This window comes from Chroicocephalus ridibundus, chromosome 5 (genome assembly GCF_963924245.1).
Source record: "Chroicocephalus ridibundus chromosome 5, bChrRid1.1, whole genome shotgun sequence".
Lineage (NCBI taxonomy): Eukaryota > Metazoa > Chordata > Aves > Charadriiformes > Laridae > Chroicocephalus > Chroicocephalus ridibundus.
In genome coordinates this window covers 69,683,839-69,690,029 of record NC_086288.1, presented here as the reverse complement: position 1 = coordinate 69,690,029, position 6,191 = coordinate 69,683,839, and the positions used below count along the sequence as shown (strand labels likewise).

At 38.9% G+C, this 6,191-nt stretch overlaps 1 long non-coding RNA gene across 1 annotated transcript; it reads left to right on the top strand.

Moving 5' to 3' along the window:
* Positions 1 to 592: 592 nt before the first annotated feature.
* Positions 593 to 5,773, top strand: LOC134516231 (uncharacterized). Its single transcript, XR_010071259.1, has 3 exons — positions 593 to 803; positions 3,184 to 3,357; positions 5,283 to 5,773. It is a non-coding gene; the product is annotated as an uncharacterized LOC134516231 (long non-coding RNA).
* Positions 5,774 to 6,191: the final 418 nt, after the last annotated feature.

Genomic DNA, 6,191 nt, shown 5'->3' with positions numbered 1-6,191 from the left:
AAAAGAGCATTAGAACTGATTCCATTCATATTGTTTTCCTACAGGATACATATGCTCTTTTTTTATCATCATTTATAATGCTCATCAGTAATTTTTACTCCTTTATCTACCTGGGTGTATTTCTCATCTATGTACATATGGTTACTTTTAAAAGTTTCATAAGCATGTCATTTCACAGTCCAAAGTTACAGGAGAGTAAACAGGACGTACGGGCATGTTATTAGTATTTTTAATCCTAAAATAAAGAAAACCTATTTTTTAGAGGAATTGTAGGCTTCTGAAGTCTTTTTTTTAACAATAGATTTTGTACGACTTTGGAGAATCAGAGCTCAAACCCATCTTGCAAACACTCTCCATTCAAATGTATATCAGAAATAAAAATTTCTGACAACATTTCTGATAAACTTTGAGAAATCAATAATTATCGCCAGCCTGTAGGTTAGATCTGAAATATTAAAAATAGAGTTTTAAAGTTATGATTCCTTCTTGGACCTCTTCAGAGTTCAGAGTTTATTCCCTCAGCTATCCACAGTTCCATAAATGACCTTTACTGTAAAACACCATTAATTTTGCAGAAATGTTTTGCAGACTGCACCTCATGGAAGGGATCCACACTGGAGAAGTTCAGGAAGAACTGCAGCCTGTGGGAAGGACCCAAATTGGAGAAGTTCGTGAAGGACTGTTTCCTGTGGGAGGAACCCCGCACTGGAGCGGGAGAAGAACGTGAGGAGGAAGGACTGGCAGAGACAACATGTGATGAACTCACCACAACGCCCGTCCCCATCCCCTTGCACTGATCCAAGGTAGGAGGTAGAGAAAATTGGGAGTGAAGTTTTGCCCCGGAAGAAAGAAGGCATGGGGGCAAGGTGTGTTAGGATTTAGTTTTTATTTTATCATTATCCTACTCTGATTTGAGTAGTAAATTAAACTAGTTTCCCCAAGTCAATTCTGTTTTGCCCGTGAGGGTAATTGGTGGATGATGTCTCCCTGTCCTTATCTCAACGCACAAGCCTTTTGTTATATTTTATCTCCCCTGTCCAGCTGAGGAGTGATGGAGCGGCTGTGGTGGGTACCTGGCATCCAGCCAGGGTCAGCCCACCACAGCATGTATTAGACGATCAGAGTTGACTACAGTCAAACATAGTCCTCTAGCCCGACTTCAAATTTGTATTTCATATAACTTCAAAGCAGCTTGTTAGTGAAGCAATTTCAGCCAAATTTTCTGGTATGCCTGTACAAGTGCAAACCAGGAAAGTCAGTCATAGCAGGTCTGGCACAGCCAAGCCACCAGCGTGCCCCGCTGCAGTCACACTGCTCTGGAGCTGACTGCCACTCAGCTGACACCTCACACTTGCTCTCATAGTCTCCACTATAACGCAGCTTTTGCCCTTGATATTGCTGGGCAGGGCCATTACACTAGGGCTGGTGAGGTGGTTTCTCGAGAAGAGCTCGTATTTGTTAGCTGGTGGGATTCGCCAGCCAAGCCTAGCATATATCACACTCCTCAGAAACACCGTGACGAGGATCAGATGAAGCACTCACTCCAAGGGAAAATTTGTACAAGCTTAATCAAGGTCTGTAGGCTTCTCCTACACGTGCCTAGTAGATCTGTCCATAACATTCAGTAAATACACGCACGTGTGACTAGAACTCTGCAGTGTACACAACAACGATGCCGCAGAATGGGATGCTTTTCTGTCTGAGTCAAAGTCCACAGAGCTCAACAAGAGGAGTGCTATGGACTGAGTACCTCACATCCGTGCTTCTCTGGAAAGCAGAAGTATGCAAGTGTACCATGTCAGAATACAGTCAACACCCACATCCACCTCACCTACGCTTTACAAAAGGTTTACTCCTACAAGAATGGTCCCAAATATTAGAAAAGCTAGGAAGAAAGACAAAGATAGCCAGCCCATTAATGTTGCATGCTATTGCATATATACATCATCACTCCCTATGGCATAATTTTTTTTTCTCTTCCTGCATTACCCAAGCATCTAAATTTTCCCAGTTTGCTCTATACTATAAAATAAACATGATTCCGGATGCATACCATTGATTTTGGAGCTTGGAGTAAAGATTTCAAAGCAAAGCAGTCTCCCAGGTATATTACATTACATCAGAATTTTGTATAACTCTGCTCATTACATATTGCTCAAGAGCAACACAGGAATAGTTTAATGAACTATCGATCTCTCTGGTGTTATTCTTTGTTCTGATTATATTCCATTGGAAGTTGAATGTATCCAGGCTTTACTAGCGTGCATTTGTAACAGTTATGTTAACTAACCTACAAAGTTGCTAGCAGAGAGATAAACTTGCTCAGACAGTCTAGAATCTGGAGGATAAACTCAAATAATTTAAAATTAGACTTAGAAATCTAAATACAACAATAACAACAAACTTTATTGCTCCTGCAATACCACCTCAGCCATCTCTCTAACAAGGTAGCAACAACTTTTGTGTATACATCCCTAAAAACTGTGCAACATTTAGCTAACTATCATAATAACAGCTTTTTAATTTTTGAAGACACCATGCTGACAGAAGACGGAAAGTTAAGGTTTTTTAGGAAGAAAACCTCTAGCTGTTCTCCCCCCACATATGCCAGTCACTTTATTCAGTGTAAGACATGTATATAAAATAGTTGCTCTCATTGTTGTTGACTTTCACTGCAGTCCTTATGGCTCTGCAGGATGCAGCCTGTAGTATCTTGAACCTTAAACTAGATTTTAAACCCTAGCATCACTGTACACCAGTTACCTAATCCTGCTTGAAACTAAATATTACCCAACATAACCCTGTAGTAAGCAGGTTCTGTTCTCTGTCATCTTTGCACTATACAGCAATAAATCAAAGCACTGAGCCTGGGATGACATCCTAACTGTTTCATCTCTGAACCTGTACCTGGTGTATGTATAAACCTTGCTTTACTGCTGTCCTTAGCAAGTGCTTTGTAGCCTTTTTACTCAAGGCCCCAAGAAAACCTTATTTTTGGTATGTCCTGATTTTGTGCTGCTTGAGAAAACACTGACATTAATTCAAAAATTAAATACAGCTGATCTATTAATAATCACATCCACTTCTCCACTTAAAGACTCCCTGTAGATCACTAAATGAAGCAGTTTCTTCATCTGAAAGACTGAATTTTATATCTCTTGAATCATTATGTCCACTCTGCAGAGATCTGAAGACTCAAACCGTGTTCGTACCGCAGTCGGAAAGGAATCTATGAGCACCCAATCATACAAACTGTCCTGTCTTAACTGTTGGACCCAGTCAGCGAGCTAGATCTGGACAGACCTCCAACCTCGGCTTCTCCAGAAAGACCATTTCAGACCTTTCTTCCTCTAAAAGGTGGAGACTTTCTAAGTTTCAACTTACATATTTGTGAGAGGGCACAAATACGTTTCCCTCTCAGAACTGATTTATGCTACGCAGCTATATTTAAGAAATGTCCACCACTTAGTATGAAATCATTATCTCTTAAAATCTAACTTCAAAGAAAATTTCATACGTCGTACTCTTTGGTAAACTGAACTGGCAACTTCAGAGAAAGAAAGTGGCTATTTGAAGCTGGCTACTATTCCCTCAGACGTCCTTTTGCTATGCCCCAGTGAGGGGTATAGATATAAGAAAATGAGTTATTGAAGATCCAGCACTGGCAATTATTAAAAAATCTAAATGTAACCTGGAAGGTAGCTAAGTAAGGGCTGATTCTGATGCTCGTTTGGGGCCCTCAGAACACAGGTTCCACAGTATCTTCTCAAAATCTAGTAGTGAATTTATTGCAGAAGATGGACACTTTCCCCTTGGCAGTGCATGCCTTTACATCCAGTGCTAATCACGTGCCATATTCATCACTATGTGCAGGCACCATCATGCGCTTATGTCGCGGGGCAGAGTAATTGAACTCAATGACATTTTGCTTGTGAGTTGCGGGGGATTTTTTTGCACATTTTCTTTGCTGGCTTCTTCTATTAGTTGCTCCTGTCTTCCAGTGAACACGTAATTTACCCATCAGGGCAATATTAGACAAGTGAGATGATAGATAAGGACGGCGTGACCCTTTGTGCACAGCCACAAACACAGGCAATTCAAGCTAAATGTAGTGTGTGAGCGTAAGAAAGTGTGTAACGCTCAGTGAAAGTTAGCGTTCAGACATTTCATGATAAACAAAGCAGAATCACCGGAGGAAATTGTGACTGACAATAATCCTCTGCTGCTCCTTATTTACTTTTTTTTTTTTTTTTAATTGGTATTTCCTTCAGGCAAAAATGAGTCGGATGATGATGAAAACATTTGCCTTGGAATCTCCTCCTAAAGCCCACAGCCTAAATGTCAGAGCAGCTATAAAAACAAATCAAAGATTCACATCTCTAGCGATGCCTAGCATCTGTTGTTTTGTTACAACTCTTGCACTTATGAAATGCAATTAGAAGAAAATAATATGCTGTCCTGGATTTTCCCAGTATGATTACAGCATTAAAAATAACATAATTTGTTGCATGTTGTTGACTACAATAGTTTTTCTGGTGTTAGTGTATTACTTGATGTTTACACGTATATACACATACATAATGAAGTATAAATTATTATTGACTCTATATTATTTATTATTATTATTATTAGTGCAGCTAGTGCAATAAGCTCAGTACTGTTCAGTCAGTCTTGCAGCTCTGTTATGCTAGATGAAATATAAGCATTTTTGAAAACAGTGTATTTGTTTATGGTATTTGTGCTTAATAGTGTTTTACTTATTTACATAAGTAAAATAAAGCACAAATGAGTTTGCAGAATCCAGGCTACCATAAGCTACTAGTGTACCAGAAATAGAAGATATGGATCCAGTCAAATATGCATATTTTTGACATTCATATATAGAATTTTCTTAAATAATTCCACATACATACAGTATCAAATAAATATATATTTCTCTCAGGCTGTCACTACTCCTGTACATCTTACTATTAAAAATATGACAAAGGTTTCTTGAAGTCTGTTAATAAACAAAATTATTTTGGGGCTTCACATTTTAATGATAACCTTATCACCTCCACATCTGTTTATGTAAAGTATTACTGAGTGACTGGTGTTTAAGCTGGCAGTTGACCAGTTCACCAGATGGCAGAACTCATAGCTAATCAGAGAGAAATACTGTATTCGAGAATGTTAATTGCTTTTAAGAACGTTAGTTATCTCCGAAATGCAATAATTCCTATAGAGTTTTTTTAAAAAAAAAACAAACAACTGAGGGTCACATTCTGCTCTCATTTCCACAGGTGTCAGAAAAGAGCGATCATACTGACTTCAGTAAATTTGCTTCACGGTTACGTCAGCACGAGTCAAGATTGAATCTGTCCCTTTATCTAGCCAGCTGTCTGCCTATCTCCCTATCTCTCGATCTTCCCTCTCTCTCTTTCTCTCTCTCTCTCTCTCTGCATAGGTAGACAGATACAACTGCACTAACTAAATATTTCAAGAAACCTTTGAAATAAATTTGTAAATGTTGTAATACTATAGAATGTAAAGCGAATGGCTGTGCTTTGTTAAAGGAGATTTTATCTGACATTTATAATTTTAAAAAGGGGAGAAATATTTTAGAAATATCATTGTAACCCACATGGTTAATAGATTAAGGTTTCTGGTAAAGCAATTTTTAAATTGTTAGCAGCTCTGGTACTCAGTTTAAAGCACCTTGGTTGATTTACCACTCAGTGGTTAGGTATTCTAAAAATCTGTAAGAATTTCATCTTCAAAGTTGGGCAGAAAATACCCAGGAGAGACACTTAACATAACTTGGCCCTTTATGGCATTATTATCCTGAGTATCTGATTATCCTTCAGACATCGGTACTTATATGCAACCTAAAAAAAACAAAACTTCTTTTTAGAGATGCAAAAGATCTCTTTCTTATGCAAGACATAGGGAAGACGCAGATCTGCTGAGCAGCATGAATCAGAGAATCATAGAATGTGTTGGGTTGGAAGGGACCTTTAAAGGCCATCTAGTCCAACCCCCCTGCAGTAAGCAGGGACATCTTCAACTAGATCAGGCTGCTCAGAGCCTCATCGAGCCTGGCCTTGAACGTCTCCAGGGATGGGACCTCCACCACCTCTCTTAAAATAGTGGGTTAATTTACAGTACTGTTTCAGTTTAGAAGGGAGGTTTTTAATCCAATCTCAGCCTCC